This window comes from Pecten maximus, chromosome 16 (genome assembly GCF_902652985.1).
Source record: "Pecten maximus chromosome 16, xPecMax1.1, whole genome shotgun sequence".
Taxonomy (NCBI): Eukaryota; Metazoa; Mollusca; class Bivalvia; order Pectinida; family Pectinidae; genus Pecten; species Pecten maximus.
Window position 1 is genome coordinate 16338880 of NC_047030.1, and position 19149 is coordinate 16358028.

The window sequence follows — 19149 nt, forward strand, 5'->3', positions numbered from 1 at the left end:
CCTGTCAACTAAGAAACAGTGTGAGTAAACTTTAACTTTGATACGTTCTTATCACTTATCATAAGGGAAATAAATAAAACATATATTTAATGGAATTAAAACATAAGTGAAAGTAAATCATATGGGAAATAGTATTGATTTTAATAACAACAAATGAAGTAGGGAAAAGGTCTCGAATTGGTCAGAAATTAAACACCCAATGCTTGGTCAATAGATGGACTAGTCCATATCTGATTCATGAGAGTGGGTGTCCGATTTACTCAACAGCAGCATTTGCATTGTTTTATTTCACTTAAGTGAAATTCTTTTTCACTTAAGTGAAATAAAACATAATGCAAAAAAAGTCTTTTAACCTTAAGGTTAAAAGTATTTCACTTAAGTGAAATAAATTTGAAGCATATTTTACCTTAAGAGGAAATGGGATTAAATGTTAAAACGGCTTGCCATATCAGTCAAGTATGGAGAGTCTGGGTCGAGTAGTATTGGAGTTATGGTTCGGACAAATAAAAACATCAAAGGGGAATAACTCCACAAATACGGGAGATATGGTCCGGACACCATATGTGCCCGAAGTAAAATCATCAAAGGGGAATAACTCCACAAATAAGGGTTTAAGGGGCATGATTTTGGTATGCGACACTTCGGCTCATCAATACTTATACTTGTTTCAAGTATGGAGATCCTGGGTCGAGTAGTACTGGAGTTATGGTCCGGACAAGTAAAATCATCAAAGGGGAATAACTCTACAAATAAGGGGGTAAGGGGCATTTTTTGGTATGCGACACTCCGGCTCATCAATATTTAAATTTGTGTCAAGTATGGAGAGCCTGGGTCGAGTAGTATTGAAGTTATGGTCCGGACACCATATGTGCCCGCCCGCCCGATCGCCCGCCAACATGATAACATAATACGTCCCGACTTTCAAATGGCGTATAATATACGGCCATACGTGGCAAAGTTGGTACGGACACCATATGTGCCCGATCGCCCGCCAACATGATAACATAATACGTCCCGTCTTTCAAATGGCATATAATATACGGCCATACGTGACAAAGTTGGTACTGCCTCAGTCATACCCCTATCTCCCTTATGTCTAGCCCTACCCCTGTATGTTCTGTACATGCTCTCCTCAACATCTTCCTCATAGCTACTCTCGGTTCCTGTCTCAGAAACCCAATCCCTATAAGACAAGTTTTTTACACTTGGAGGCTGTAGTAAAGATCTATCAGACTCTTCTGAGGGTACCCGGTAACCCCTATATCCATCACTGCTATACCCTTGGGTGTTCCTTACTAGAATCCATCCCTTTGGGGGTTTTGGTGTGCTTGTTACGGTTGTACCAAGCCTCACATGACTACGACGTCTACGTGGTACATAACTTGTGCTTTACCCTATCTGGGAAGTATAACTACCACGTATGGGAAACACAACATCTTCTGAGCACAGGGGTTCGGAGGAATTACCCAATCTATAGTTATCTTGCAAGGCGCTCATGTTTTCCTTACTATTACTTAGCAACCCTAGCTCTCTACGGCCTTCTCTAGCCAAGTAATATTCTTCTGCCTTATCTAGTCAAGTAATATTCTTCCAATTCTGTCTCTATGTCAGTATTCATTTTCCTGATATTTTAAGAACTTTTTGGTAACCTTCCTCACTTATAGGACTAATCATGGTCACGGCACCAAAATTTGTAGTAGGCGGGGTCAGGAGATGAGAGTTTGCCACACAAAAGACTCCGCGTTGCGTTATTTTTAGCACACCTGAAAGTATGAATGGATTTGAACTTAATCAAGTCGGAAACATCCTTGGAAGAAGGGGAACACATGTTGCATAAATGATGACTTTGACCCCCGAGGGGCCAAATTGGTGGGGCCAAATAGGGGAAATAGAGGTAATTCCTTTAAACTGCTACTAGTAATTAAGGTATGAATGGATTTAAACATAGTTAAGTCAGAAACATCCTTGGGGGAAGGGGAACACATTTTGCATAAATGGTGACTCTGACCCCCAAGGGCCACAGGGGTGGGGTTAAATAGTGGAAATATAGGTAATTCCTTTAAATCGCTACAAGTTATAAAGGTATGAATGGATTTGAACTTAATTAAGTCAGAAACATTGGAAGAAGAGGAACATATTTTGCATGAATGGTGACTGACCCCGAGGGACCAAAGGGCAGGGCCCAGTAGAGAAATAGAGGTGATTTTTTTAAAATCACTACTAGTCATAAAGTTATGAATGGATTTGAACCCAATTTGGTTAGAACTATCCTTGGAGAAAGCAAAACAGATTTTGCATTAATGATGACTTTGGCCCCCAAAGGGCAAAAATGGCGGGGCTCAATAGGGGAAATAGAGATAATTCCTTTAAATCGCTACTAGTCATTAAGTTATGAATGGATTTGAACTCAATTTGATCAGAAACATCCTTGGAGAAAGCATAACAGATTTTGCGTTAATGATGACTTTGACCCACAAAGGACCAAAGGGGTGGGGGCCTATTGGGGAAATAATGGTAATACATTTAAATCGCTACTAGTCATGAAGTTATGAATGCATGTTGTAAACTTAGAGCAGTTGGTCTCACCTTCCTGTTCTTTCTCCGGATAAGTCGAAGTATTAGGAAAGATCCACAACACCAGTATGAGTTTTACAAGTTTAATTATATTCCATGGAGGTAGCCTGTATATAAATCAACAAGTAACAAAAAGAAGTAGTTAACCAAAAATAAAGTTCAACATAAGAAAACTCAGGTGTAAAGCCAGAAGAAAAATAGAGATAACTAAATAAAATACTAACGAAATAAACAATAAATTAAACTTAGTTCATATTTAAGTTCCCATTTTTTCCTATGTTAACATTGACACCAGAACAGTTTAGTTTGGTTTGGTTTATTTTGTTTAACGTCCTATTAACAGCTTAGGTCATTTAAGGACGGCCTCCCGTGCATGCGACATGCATGCGTGTGGTGAGTGCGTATGTGTGTTTTGGGAGGCTGCGATATGTTCATGTTAAGTCTCCTTGTCTGCCCTGCAGGTAGGGCGTAAGAATTGTACCTGCTGCCCCATTGCATGATCGTAAGAGGCGACTAAATTTGGGATCTTATCTTTTCTATTCTTTCTGAACAACTTTCTTCTTCCTAAATGTCTCCCTTGACAATGGCTCACTTTTGGCCTTTAGCTGTGAGGAAGGCTTTGGGTTCTGTCCCCTTGCCGAGACATACCAGAGTCTTTAAAAATGGTAGAAATGAACTAGATCTACACATTGATATACTTTTCTGGAAATCAAAATTGAAAATTACTCAAGTTGTCATTATCTTTTCAGTTATTGCAGGTAATTCTCAAAATATGGATTTATACTATTTAAACAGTACAGGTAACACTGAATAATTGTCTAAAAACTAAAATCAAATTTTGTTATATCATTTCAGTGATGTATATTGCCAACAAAAGTAACAAATCATGGTTGATATTGAATTACCATAGCTTGCTAAAATTAATCATCACCCACCAAGCAGGATAACTAAAAATACTTTAAAATGTACAAGAGGTCAATGAGCCTTATTGGTCACCTGAGTTTTAGTATATATACTGATGTGTGATGTTTTGCTTTTAGATAAAGATTTAACACATCATATGATTTTGAATAGATCACTTTGTTAATCTGAACGTTTAGCCAATACAAGCATGCTTTCAGCCCAATAACCTAGGCCTCTTGGTTATTAAGAAAATGTCAAAAATGCAAATTGTATACAGTTTGGTTTGGTTGGATAGTAGCATCTTTCACATTTTTCAAAGATAACTTTTCTGGAACAGGATAGAACCATAGGATATGCTATCAAAATATGCAGTGCCTGACTGCAAAGTCTTAGGTTGGTAGGTTGATTCTTCTATTGGTACCGGATATGAAATTCTTAAGAGAAAACCACATTAAAATTGAGTTAATTTTGAAATGTAAATTTTAATATCTTGATAAGCTTTGAATTTAAAGTGATGGCTTTTGGTTAATACCCAAGTATAGAAATCGTGCTACTCAGAAATATAAACAAATAAGATATAGAATAAAGATCAGGGGGAGATAACTCAATGTTATCTCCTCCACCCCAAAATTTTGGTCTTTTTGTAAAATATGAAGAAAAAAAGGCCGAACGAGAGAAAAAATTACGAGTGTAGCCATTATTTAGATAAAAGAGTCGAAACACAGACACAGAACACGGAACCGGGCAAGTGACAACAAAAAATAACCAGATATATCACCAAACACTGAACTGGGGTAATGACAACAGAACCAAAACCAAAAATATCACCGAATACCGAATCGGGGTAGTGACAACAGAACAACCAGACACACACCCACACATTGAACCGGGGTAGTGCCAGCAGTACAACCAGCATACCATCGTACCCCGAGCCACGATATATACCGCTACAATTGAAATATAGAATGTATGTCCGTATCCGTCCGGTCTATGGTCCTCCTTGTAACACTACATGTGTCATATTTTCATCATCAATCCCCCCTGAATCTCAATTTCTCTCTAAATTCTGCTACAATGCCTCCAAGATGAGAATCCCGTCCGAAAATGTGCTAGTCGGTCCCATCATCTGGTTTCCAGGGACGCTAGATGGCACAAAATGTCATATGCGGTAGCTATATGTAGAGACCAACCAACCAATTGTTTTCCCATAGACCTTAGTGTTAACGTTTTGGATTATTTCATTCAAATTCTTGAATTGAATATGACGATTATGGTTTATAACAAAAGTTTAGGGTCTGATATAACACCTAATCAAAAACAAAAGTTGGGTCCTTCAGCTCAAATTTTCTCCAGGGTAGCCATTTTGAAAATAGGTGAATTTCGCAGTAAAAATTCTCAAAAATCTTAAATGTTTACCTGTTTACTATTATTACGTGAACTTTTGGGAAAAAAAACAATCGGACTTAGGAAATTTATATCAACATTTCTTATTGATAGTTACCTATCAGGCTACATATCTATTTTCTCACTTCGTAACATACTGGCCAATCAGTGGCTGCCAGACATTTTATCCTTGGCCTAACGTTCTATACACAGGGGCTGTTTCAAAAATATATTTTTTCAATTGGTTGGTTGTTCCCTAGAAAAGGTGATCTAATAATAATAGTAATAACAAATAAAGGGTCCTGGTTATGTGACCATTTCAAAGGAAAATTTGGTAGGAATCTATGTGAAGATTTTTTTTCTACAGACTACTTGATGCACAATGTGTTTCAAAACATAACAATGAAATCTTCAAATAATCCGGTGATCTTCATTACTTTTTATATAAAGGCCAAAAGAAGTAATTGTGAACCAATTACTCCATGTCGTTTAGTCAGGGTTTCCTCCAATGCCAGGCAATAGCCATTTCAAGCCACGTCAGACATCTGCCTGTTGAAATGTCTAATGTCGAGTGATTGGTCCAGAAGAAACTTGGCATAACCATCTTCTGGAATTCTCTCTTTGAAGTAATAATTTTTAAAATATGAATGCTATATATAGATAGCAGATGATATGAACATTGAACGAGGGGAAACAAATATATATATATAAATAAACTCACTTATATAAGAAAGTTTTTGAATAATACCACAAGGAAGGTTATTTCACAATGTAGTCTTTCAGGACGGTGGATCACACCATTCAGAGCTTCGAACTGATCAAGACAGTTTCGCCTAGCTTCCTGAGCTGAAAATGCCCTCTCATTTGTCACCACTTCACCCAAAAAGACTACTCTTTCTAATACTCCTTTACAATCTCTAATATGGCACAGTAAGCTAGGAATTCAACCCTTTCCCTGGAGCTGTTAATGAGTTCACAATTAAAACAAAGTTGTTTTTTTCATCTGTTCCATGAATTTATGATAAATATATTTTATATAGCATTTCTTAGTCGGGGTAAGAGAGGCAACATATTTCAGAAGAATCTGAGCTATGTGAAGAGTAATCTTTGCGAGAATGTATTTGGGACTCCGAAGGTAGCCATATTGTTGAAGGTAAAGCCATGAGTTCGGTATGTTCATGTATATTTTGCACATGGATGCCATCTGCTACTACTCTCTTCTGCTTCACAAGAGGCAAAAACCAGCGACGACTCTTTCTTTGGTTTTGTCAACTCATCTTTGAGAGTGTTATGGTTATATTTAGATTATCTCCTAATACTTCAATTGATGGGAAAATATCAGTCTGATTTTATTCCAGTGTCATTCTCAGATGAGTCATTTTCATTTCCAATATCAAGTTCACCTGCACATTTCTCAACCAGTTTTACATAATGAGTGGCTGTTCCCTTGTTTCTTTTCTCCTGCTGTTTTACAAGTTCATTTACTTCCTTATGGATGCTGGTTGATGACACTGATACTCCCAAGTCATGAAGAATGTTAATGCCCCGAAATATACAATGTGTAAAACAGAAATAACCAAAAAAAAAACACCTATAATACAAGCATACATGAAAATCTGCATAAACACTCAATTTGGGCAGCAACATGTTTGGTTTGGCTATGATGTGTTTAAAGTAATTATTTTAGGCTTTAAAGCAGTCTTATCTCAATCTGCAAAACATTCACGTGTTAAGTTTTATCCCATACTATGAACAGAAATAGCTGTTGCATGTTAATTGCTGCTATACAAACTAAAAATGTACATCCACCAATTTGCTTCCTAATGTCTCCATTGACAATGCCTCACATTTGGCCTTTAGTTGAGCGCTAGCCGCTGTGAGGAAGGTTTTGGGTTCTGTCCCCTGGCCGAGACATACCAAAGTCTTAAAAATGGTAGTTGCTTAGCGCTCAGCATATTTGGAGTGGTTCGGTTTGATTTGGTTTATTTTGTTTAACGTCCTATTAAAGGAGTTAGGGTCATTTAGGACCAAACAAATCACTATTATTTTATTTTATTTGAGTTTAAAATAAAATCAAATATATTGCATATTCATATACTTAAAATTAAAAGATTCAAATAAAAGAAAAAGAAAAAGTCTTGATGACCTGAACATTGTGATATACATAACATCAAAGGGAGTAATGTAAAAGAAAATGTCATCGAAGTCTATGGAATAGATCGAATAAAAATAACTGAAAAGGAAAAGTCAAACAAACAGGGTGAAGTGGACCGATGAAGAAATTGCAGAATTGAAACTGTATTTCTAAAATTACCTGCAGACAAAGACATGTCCTTCAAAAACAGAATGCCGAGCGGCAGATGCAAAAACCGAACAGTTTGGTTTGGTTTGGTTTATTTTGTTTAACGTCCTATTCACAGCTAAGGTCATTTAAGGACGGCCTCCCGTGCGTGCGACATGCATGCGTATGGTGAGTGCGTATGTGTGTTTTGGGAGGCTGCGGTATGTTCGTGTTAAGTTTCCTTGTGATAGGTCGGAACTTTTGCCGATTTAAAGTGCTACCTCACTGAAGTATACTGCCGAAGACACCCAGCAGGACGCCTCACCCGGTCACATTATACTGACAATGGGCGAACCAGTCGTCCCATTCCAAATATGCTGAGCGCTAAGCAGGAGTAGAAACTACCATTTTTAAGGACTCTGGTTTGTCTTGGCAAGGGGACAGAACCCAAAGCCTTCCTCGCAGGGGCGGAACGCTCAACTAAAGGCCAAAAGTGAGGCATTGTCAAGGGAGACATTAGGAAGAAGAAAGCTGTTAAGAAAGAAGAGAGAAGATAAGATCCCAAATTTAGTCGCCTCTTAAGATCATGCAATGGGGGCAGCAGGTACAATTCTTACGCCCTACCGGCAGGGCAGATAAAGATATTTGTACCTAAACACATTTCATTACAGCTCAAAATGTTCTAGTTAAGTACAGAGAATGAGTTTTCATAACTTATTAGACATGATACTTCTATAGATTATTTGTTCCCCGATATGGGAAAACCCTACTTGTTCCCAAATATGGGGAAAAATCCCTGTTCCCAGATATGGGAAAACTATCCGTTCCCAGATATGGGAAAATATCCGTTCCCAAATATGGGGAAAATATTACTTGTTTAACTTTGGTAATAAATTATTTCACTTAAGTTCATTTGACTAAAATATGTATATCAATACATAAGGATAGTATTGTCCAACTATTACAACTATATATGAACTGGTGTAAATGTTATTTTCCCCGAGATCTCAATATCTCTGCTGTCAGTGTCACTTGGAGTTTTGGTGTTCCCACCCTGGGGAAAGTTTTCTCCGAGGGTTTTTCTATACAAAATATTTCCCCATTGGTTTCCAAAGTGAACACTGGGTCATCCGTCCCACTTTTAAATTGCTTTAAAGCTTACCAAAGTTTCCATTTCTCCAATCGGGTTGAAGGGTCAATGTAAAAATACCTTCAGCGTTTTAATAAAATAAAATAAAAATTCGATCACAGGGTTTAATACCTTCTGCTTTCCTCTGTGGCTATCTTCTGTCTTCTCGATAACTCCCGGTAATGATTTATTTATCAGTATGTTAGATTGTAATTCGAGCTTCTATCAGGCTCGTAACATGAGAAAGGATATTGTTAGTGTTGCCGGTGTAGCAGCCTATTCTTTCCCCCCTGCTAAAAGTTTCCCCGGGGAAACAATTGACTAGCTGATTCTTTCCCCGTGAATATTAATGATTCTGCAGTTGTAAGTATACCAATTAATACGCTATAGAGCTATATAAAGCAGACATTTAACAGGAATTTAGTTAAAATATATATACGAGTTGCACTCAAAGCAATGTATCACGAACGTGTTCCTTATTTGAAATATACAACTGACCAAGCTATAGCTATGACTCCTAGATCCGAGATTATCTTTTCTTGGACCGGAAAATCGGATGACTTTAATAATGTGAATACAAAGGTGATCCAATTGGTCAAAAATGCAAAATCTATGATTTTCACTGATTTTTTTTTAGATTTTTACTGCCAATCGCTGCAGTGGGAATACGAGTTGTTTTTCAATTGAATAATTTTCATTTTTTTCACAGGCAAAATTGCAATGAATATACTTTTTTAATAACAACAGGCCCAGGGAGGCCCTGTATCACTCACCTGGTTGGATTTGACCAAAAGTCAAACTGTTAAATTTGGTAATATCTTTATTCATTTAAGGTTATTGGGAAGAGATCTAAACTGCTTCGAAGATTGAAAGAAAATATTGGCGAATGGTCTCCTTGCTACAGAGACAATCGACGAGATGAGGTTTTTTACGCCGTCTTAGGATGAGTCATACATTTATAACGCATTCCTACTTATTGAAGCGCGAGGACCAGCCTCAGTGCATCTGCAAAGAACAATTTACCGTTAAACACTTTCCTGTTGGATTGCATTGATCAACAACTTGCAAGAGAGTTTTTATAACAGCATGGCAAGTCTGAAGATTCTATTCGAGGCTGTTAGTATATTATCGGTCGTTATAACAGGATTTGAGTAACCATAGCCACTTTTTAGGTCACCTGAGACGAAGTCTCAGTTGACCTATTGCAATCGCCTTTTGTCCGGCGTCGTGCGTCGTAAACAATTTACATTTTCAACTTCTTCTCAAAAACTGCTGAACTAAATTCAATGAAATTTTACAGGAAGCTTCCATGGCTGAGGGTGAACAAAAATTGTGAATTATATGGTCCCCACCCCCCAGGGGCCTGAGAGGCGGGGCCAAAAAGGGTCAAATTGACTAAAACTTCAAAAATCTTCTTCTCTACTCTCATGTAAGGTGGAATCAAACACTCTTCATAGATGAAAGGGTCTTAAGGTGCTTTACCAAAATTGTGAATTTCATGACCCTGGGGTCTCATCTTTGCCCCTGGGGAGTGGGTAAACTTTACTATAGTTTATATAGGGGAATCACATTTTAGACAATTATTTGTTTGATTTGTGTTGGAATTCATTCTAACTTGGTTCAAATCATCAGCATAAGATGACAGTTTGATGGTATGTACATGTTGGCCCTGGTTGACCCCCAGGGGCTGGTGGGCGGGGCCAAAAAGGGTCAAATTGACTGAAATTTCAAAAATCTTCTTTTCTACTCTCAGATATGGTAGAATCAAATACTCTTCATAGATAGAAGGGTCTTAAGGTGCTTTACCAAAATTGTGAATTTCATGACCCTGGGGTCTCACGTTTGCCCCTGGGGAGGAGGTAAACTTTACTATAGTTTATATAGGGGAATCAAATTTTAGACTATTATTTGTTGGATTTGTGTTGGAATTCATTCTAACTTGGTTCAAATCATCAGCATAAGATGACAGTTTGGTGGTATGTACATGTTGGCCCTGGTTGACCCCCAGGGGCTGGTGGGCGGGGCCAAAAAGGGTCAAATTGACTGAAATTTCAAAAATCTTCTTTTCTACTCTCAGATATGGTAGAATCAAACACTCTTCATAGATGGAAGGGTCTTAAGGTGCTTTACCAAAATTGTGAATTTCATTACCCTGGGGTCTCACGTTTGCCCCTGGGGAGGGGGTAAACTTTACTATAGTTTATATAGGGAAATCACATTTTTGACTATTATTTGTTGGATTTGTGTTGGAATTCATTCTAACTTGGTTCAAATTATCAGCATAGGATGACAGTTTGATGGTATGTACATGTTGGCCCTGGTTGACCCCCAGGGGCTGGTGGGCGGGGCAAAAAAGGGTCAAATTGACTGAAATTTCAAAAATCTTCTTTTCTACTCTCAGATATGGTAGAATCAAATACTCTTCATAGATGGAAGGGTCTTAATGTGCTTTACCAAAATTGTGAATTTCATAACCCTGGGGTCTCACGTTTGCCCCTGATATAGGGAAATCACATTTTTGTCTATTATTTGTTGGATTTACTATAGTTGTAGGGAAATCACATTTTTGACTATCATTTGTTTTATTTGTTTTGAAATTCATTCTAAATTTGTTAACATTATCAGCATGGGATGACTGCTTAATGGTATGCAAATGTTTGCCCTGACTGATCCTTAGACTGATGGGTCAGGCCAAAAATAGTCAATCAAATTTACTGAAATATTTCAAAAATCAGGTGACCGTTAAGGCCCATGGGCCTCTTGTTTATTTTAAACTGATCGTGAGTGTACCAATATACATGTATATCTACATTTATACATGTTTCGGTTTTTTGTTTTGTCATTTTTTCTCTTGCCCATTTTGCTCGTATTTTTGCCCTTATGACCTTTATAGTGTTGATGGGCCGCTTACTAACTAATCTTTGAAGATTAAACCCAGAAACAAAGTCCTCAATCAATAGGAGTGTAAAAAGATCTGAGGAATTTTGAACAGGTCCGTGTCCAATGGTTTTGTTTTTACCTGGGTCGGATAAAACACGTCACACTTAATACAGTGAAGCACACGAGGTCGCTGTAGTAGATAAGTCTGCCACTAGGATGATATTGTAGAGAAAGTCATTATTATCAGAGTAATGTACCTAAGATCAACTCACTTCATGGTATCCAAATCTACCCTAGCAGTACATGCAGTGCAGTGATGCACGGTATCTTTTTTTGACAAGCACATACACATAAAGACATATATGAATCGGTATGGTGTTCCTTAACTTAATGATTATAATGCAAGTTTTAATATAAAAAAAAACTAGCATTCACTCTCACAATCGGTGTCTACCTCGAAAACTGTCTGTACGTTAGAGCAACTGAACCTGTGGCATTTCTTGCATTCCAGGCCATGTTTCCGACAACGAACAAAATTTCTTCTTGTCAAGTATACAAAGTGACTTGTAGAGGAAATGTACATATATTACAGTTTTATTTCTAATAACCTTATATTTACTTGTGCATATATAGGTATCCTACAACTATAAAATAAGTCTGAGGAGACAAGTGGAGATCCTGTTAATTCAGTATGTGAATGTCCAGCTGGAAAATGGCCACATGGTACATGCAAGCACATAGCTTCAGTGCTTCTCATGCAAGAAAATTTTATTTCAAACGGTACCCTACAAGTACAAAAGTCCTGTACAGAAAACCTGCAGAGCTTTCACAAGCCAAAGTCCATCTATGATGGTAAGTACGTACACAGATCTAGAAAAAAATATTTCATGGTATACAGTGTGTTTTGGGATACTTAATTTTATGTACTAGATTACACTTTTAGAAATATTTTACCTCACTGTTTCATACTGTAAATGCATCAATTCCCAAAATGTTTCCATAACAATGTAGATTTTCTACAAAAATTAGGAGTACCAGGTATCTGATAGGGCAGGCAGAAGCATGCATTTACAGATATAATTCCCAAAGCGACATTGCCAAACTATGAGATATATCTTAAAATGAAATACATGTAATATAGTGACAACTTTAAATAAATATCTAATCATAATGAAGATTATATGATGTATCGTGATTGTTGATCAGATCTCCTAGACTCTACAAATAATATTATATTTCTGTGTATGGGATATTGTCTTACCTCAAGTAAATTAAATAAATATATCATTGTATTTAATACCAACTGACTTGCCCAAATCTGTTGCCTATTTAAATTGGATGAGTGGTGGGCATAGGGATTTCTGAACATTGCCTTTTTCAATATTTTTTTGGGAGAATGGACAGTAGTTTATGTCAAGGAAGAAGAAATATGTATCAGCTATAGCTATGCATTTTTATCAACCAAGGGTGCTCTGAAGTTTAGAAGTGAAAAACAAATATACATAATTTTTGATGCAAGTTTGAGTTTACTAGCTGGCGGTGGTGTTCCTATGATTTAGTATCTTTTAGCAAGTCCAATAATTCTTTCAATGTGAATTATTTTAGAGGCAATTCTTTTATCTCGTACCACTTCCTCTGGTTCTAACTGTGTTTTCCCCTCAACATTGATGGAGTGATCATGCAATGGGGGCAGCAGGTACAATTTTTATGCCCTACCTGCAGGGTACCCCTCAACATTGATGGAGTGTTAATATGAACATCGTGGGTAGCAAACAAATCCTGTACCATGATTCTCCTACCTGTCATAATACTGTCGCCCCTTTCAAAAAAGTTTCTCTGTGGATCTAACAGTTCAGAGTGTTATATTATCTGGCGATCACTTGATGAACCCCCATATGATTGACTTGCATAGGAAACTACCACGAGGTGTACAGCCAATCATATTTTAAGTAAGAGGCGACTAAACTTGGGATCTTATCTTTTCTCTTCTTTCTTAACAACTTTCTTCTTCCTAATGTCTCCCTTGACAATACCTCACTTTTGGCCTTTAGTTGAGCGTTCGCCCCTGAGGAAGGCTTTGAGCTCTGTCCCCTGGCCGAGACATACCGGTGTCTTTAAAAATGGTAGTTGCTACTCCTGCTTAGCGCTCAGCATATTTGGAGTGGAACGACTGGTTCGCCCGTTGTCAGTATAATGTGGCCGGGTGGGGTGTGCTGCTGGGTGTCTTCGGCAGTATGCTTCAGTGAGGTAGCACTATAAATCGGCAAAAGTTCCGGCCTATCACAAGGAGACTTAACACGAACATACCGCAGCCTCCCAAAACACACATACGCACTCACCCCACGCATGCATGTCGCACGCACGGGAGGCCGTCCTTAAATGAACTTAGCTGTTAATAGGACGTTAAACCAATAAAACCAAACCAAACCAACCCTCTGATTGGAGGTTCCTGCTTTGTTGATAATATGCTTTCATTTCGTTGGAGATATAAGAGATATAATATTGGGAGGAAAAATAGACGCCGTTATAGAGATTCTAATAAGGAGAATGGGTGTGCGCTAGGTCCATCGTTAATGTGTGCGTGTTTCTGGTATGTTGTTAGTATGTGTTTACCAGGTCCGTTGTCATTTGTCAATGTGTGTGCGTCAGGTATGTTGTCGTTTGTCAATGCTTGAGCGTCAGGTCCGTTGTCGGATCCTGCGTGCGTGCGTGCGTGCGTGCGTGAGGTTAGTTGTCAATGCGTATGCGAAAGCTAAGTTGTCAGTATGTGTGTGTCAGGTAAGTTGTCATAATGTGTGTTTGTAGGGTAAGATGTCAATGTCCGCCATGTGCTGTTAAGGTTGATAGAATAGTTTAAGTGATTCGTTACAGTAAAGGTTCTAGTGCAAATCAGAACAAACTATGATAGGGTAGTCGGTATTCTATTTTGTATGGTAGTTGTTAAGAGTAAAAGTTGACCCCTGAGGTCAAGTTCAATTTCATGGATGTAGCGGTTATCTTTACAATTAGATGCTGCCCGGGCTATCCCAGTGCAGCCAGTGTAATAGATTTCATAGCTGTCGGGACACCTAGCTTTGTGACCACAGTCAATGTCAGATAACGATAGTTAATTAATTTTGGATTAAGAACAGCGTAACTATACTTCATGCCTATTTTCATTTTGTAATCGTTAGGGATTCCTTTGTGTTGTAAATGGTATATTGAGTAAACGTTGTATTTCAAGTCGGTTCCATTGTAAGCCTCTGAGCTAGGCACACGTCTATGCTTACCTTCAAGTCTAATACAAAATAGTACCAGAAGATTGGAGTTTATTATTTGTGTAATGTATCCGGGACAGTGAGGGTAACAGTAGTGAACAGGCTTTGTATCCTCAACCATCTTCAATACGCGACCTGTATCGTGTTTGGGCAAATTGAAAGACGCCGACATTTAGTCGTCTATTTAAAGACATACAGAGATGGAGTATTTTAAATGAGAAGCCGAAGATTATCACGGAGTATCACGATAACATCTTGAACTATTTCAAATGAATCTGCATCTTAATGATATAAAATGAAAAAGCATCATTTTTCCACGTGTGATATTAATTACCTTGAAGATTTTTAGGAAATTAATCTTGGTAATTCGATCCTTTTAAATTTGCTTCGCCTCCTAGGGAAGTTAAATTACCAGAGAAGGCTTCGTTGAAATAGCAGTTGTTAACATAATGACTATTTTTCCATGTGATGATATTTGTGTTCATTTAACCCCTCACAGCGCCAGCTACCTTATCGGTACTGTACTTTACAATCGTCCTTACTGTATGCATGTGTTCATTGTCGACTGTGAACACCATGACGACCTGTTAGTTGTTAATGTCCAGGATATATTGGATGGAATTCCCTTACAAAGACCAAGTGTAAACAGTGGATGACGAGAGAGATAGGCTTAAATGTCTGGGTCTCTTGTTAATCATTTGGGAAGTCTTTTGAAGGAAAATCAGTGTACAACTAAAATAGCAAATGTACATGACCAAGTCAAAAACATGCATGTGTGACCATCAATGTTGTCATCACGGCGTATACTGACGTCATTTTATCGTTAAGTATCAAGTTCGTAATGAAATGTTTTAAAATTTATTTTACCTTGACATTTTAGGGATCATCAACAAAATAAAATTAGAAAATCCTTCAGCAGACAAATACGATATGCAATCGAATACTCTCGTTTGCGACCTTGAATTTTATTCAATTTTGATAATTAAGATGCAAGCCATCGCTAGAAAAATAAGTCGAAGTATTTCTTGTGAAATTTGATGTATGTGTTTAAGAGTGTTTTTGTGAAGTTGATGCGTGTCAGAAGAATTGTTCGAGACAAATCGAGTTTACGTTTACAATTTATTTATTGCTTGTTTTATTTAATAGTAAACTACATTTATAAGCGAAACTGTGGAGAAAATGAATTTTAAAGAGTAAACAAATGGATATACTTACGGGCCATCAATATTGTTACTGGCTGCCATCGTAATGTAGCAATCAATATCAATTATAAATGAGGTTATGACTTCGATTCTACAAACACAAAGTTTACAATACGTTCAAAGACGGTCGATCCTAATTTTCAAAAAGCCTCCGATAGCACGGTGACGAGCTGAGGTGTGAAGCAAATTAGACGCCTCTCTTGAAACTAAAAATATTACTATATCGTTTTAAAATATATATTTATATCCAGGTTTTTCATGTCATCTAATAAACGATTTGTCACTATCACCATCACTGCGCCAACGAAACGTAGTTTTTAAAAGAACGCGAATGTGGTGTATTGGTCCGTCGTCCGTCCGTCTATAAATTAGTACAACAATGCAAAAATGGAAAACCGCAAAGAAACCATAGCTGTAATTGATTCAGGCTACTTAAACAAGAAAGTCTACACTTAATCTCTGCTCAGTCGTGTATGATCCCGCTTTGAGCCACTGACAATGATTATTTATTTCTTTTGTAGGTCTGCCCTGCAGGTAGGGCGTAAGAATTGTACCTGCTGCCCCATTGTCTGCCCTGCAGGTAGGGCGTAAGAATTGTACCTGCTGCCCCATTGTCTGCCCTGCAGGTAGGGCGTAACAATTGTACCTGCTGCCCCATTGTCTGCCCTGCAGGTAGGGCGTAACAATTGTACCTGCTGCCCCCATTGCATGATCGTAAGAGACGACTAAATTTGGGATCTTACCTTTTCTCTTCTTTCTGAACAACTTCTTTCTTCCTGGTGTCTCCCTTGACAATGCCTCACTTTTGGTCTTCAGTTGAGCGTTCGCCCCTGTGAGGAAGGCTTTGGGTTCTGTCCCCTGGCCGAGACATACCAGAGTCATTATAAATGGTAGTTGCTACTCCTGCGTAGCGCTCAGCATATTAGGAGTGGGACGACTGGTTTGCCCGTTGGCAGTATAATGTGACCGGGTGACCGGGTCCTGCTGTGTGTCTTCGGCAGTATGCTTCAGTGAGGTGGCACTATAAATCGGCAAAAGTCCCGGCCTATCACAAGGAGACTTAACACAAAAATACCGCAGCTTCCCAAAACACACATACGCACTCACCACACGCATGAATGTCGCACGCACGGGAGGCCGTCCTTAAATGACCTTAGCTGTTAATAGGACGTTAAACAAAATAAACCAAACCAAAATCTTTTGTAGGTTGACAACAATCATCTTACCCGATGTTCTCCGCCATCTTACATAAATGGATTGTAAGATTCACTTGAAGTAAATTGTATGCTATCTGTTTCGTTTGGAAATAAAAAAAAAAAAGAACATTGAATTGGAAAAAATGGTATAAGCAGTGGGAATTTCTGGTTAGGCTATGAGTTCGAATACCGGCCAGGGCACGAGTTATAAATAATTATCGTCTTTTCCTTCAGCATATGAAGACAGAACGGTATATAATATATTATAATGGTAAATAGTGTCCTTGTGATGGATATACATAAAATTCAATAAAAACACAAGCCACAAAATCACAAGCGCTTTCGCTTACTTTCAGAGCAAGCTCTTCAGGTGATATGAAAGGTCTCGTAACCACCTACAGAGCTTGCTCTGAAAGTAAACGAAAGAGCTTGTGATTTTATGGTTTGTGCTTTTATTTAATTATATATGTGTATATTATGTATAAATATATATATATTAGAATGATTATGAATGTTCGTTGTTATCATAGTTTGCTTATCAGCAAATATTGCACTCATGAATTATCTTGTTTACGTTAACCGAACAATAGAAATTTAAGTCTGTAGCGACCGTTTCTGTAATTTGCTACAAACTACCGGGTAAATGATTATATATCTGCCAAGATCTCCTTGGCCGTCCTTGTTCTACCATTCTACGTAAACATCACAAATGTCGTAATAACAGGCTTCAAGCCAGACAAATAACTTAAAACACTCCCTTTCCTCCACAATTTACTGGGTCGTCCCTTACTGTGGATGTCAATGACGCAACAAGACGCTCATATAAACTACCCATGGCGAGCATCTTCTCGACCCTGTGCTGGTACAGCTGCTTGTGAGTATTAGAGAAAGCATAATAATACCTAAATAGCCGATCATAAATGGAGCAGAGGAAGCGTGGATGATATAGACAGGTGGCATTTTGTTGTGAAGTTTGTCTATAAAGAACATTAAAAACAGAAGACAAGGGGCCTTTATACACAGGTGACTTTAATATTAAGATGGCCTTTATATACAGATGGCCTTTATACCTATGTTAATTTACAGTTCGTGTGTAAAGTCTGACCTTTATCGCTTTTAATACGGAGCTAGCTCTTGGTCTGAATTTTGGTTCACCCAAAATATTTTTTTTGCCCGTCAGAAAGCTGTCAATGTTGTGCAGTGCACGCGCTGAATACATGTGTATCCCTTTTTACCGTTTTTAAGAACATTAATTAATACAAACATTTTAATCAAATACATATGACTTTTGAATCACAGATTAAGTTTTAGTTGAATGTTGTAATAATAGATTATTTTTAATAGGTATACAATATACATAGTCGCTTTACCGCCATAGGATCAAGTTAAAGACCGCACAGAGAAAACACCTTTATTACATATTGCTATGGAGTGGATATGTGTTTGAGGATGTCGACGTGTTAAAAGTATCAATGTATACCCACAATAAAAGTATATCGCTTTTAATCATAGTGTAATAGATTTACATGATGGGCACCTAAAGGTATGCCCTATAGAGATAAACATTCATGGTATGTGTACCTAATGAGTACACGCCTCTGTGGTATTTATGGAGTAACAATACATATCTCAGAGCGTTGTGTATGGTAGTATGTCTCATAAGACCGAGTTAAGATGGTCCCTAGTGTATTAGAATTGATAAACTGCTGATGAGGTGTAGACGCACAGAGTAGACTTTATAACCAGATCGCGGTAATTCGGTTTTCTCCAATAGTCATCAATCTCTGGGTTTCAATTTCAGAACGATTCTTGCATTCGCCATTCTGAATACAAAAAACCGCTGATTTTTTCAAATAATCAATGAGTAACGAAACGAAGGACATTTTAACTAACTTTTCGTGATTAATAGCTTAAGCTTTAATTAAACTTGCACCAAAGTCACAGATTTATTCCAGATTTCTTCAGATTCCCATTAATTTCAACTTTCATTCAACACTCCACCGGGTTGGCAGACTTGTAACCTAGTCTCCATGTCTTACGAAACCCCGCCAGTCTAGGATATATGGAGATAAAACAAACATACACGTGTGTCTACAGTCACGTTTTCACAGAGAAATATCGGGGGTAGTGCTAATGGATTTTAAAGGGTCGCGATAAACACATATTTCTCTGTTAATCTTTAGATAAAAACCCTACCAGTGGAAGATGAATGGAGTCACTGTCGGAAAGATAGAAAGTATTGCGATGATTTTTGTTTTGGTAAAACTAAGAATCGAAGGGTCTAGTTTTATGTAGTGAGGTATTAGCGTCAAATTGGGAGCTACGTGTTGTTCAAAGACAATGC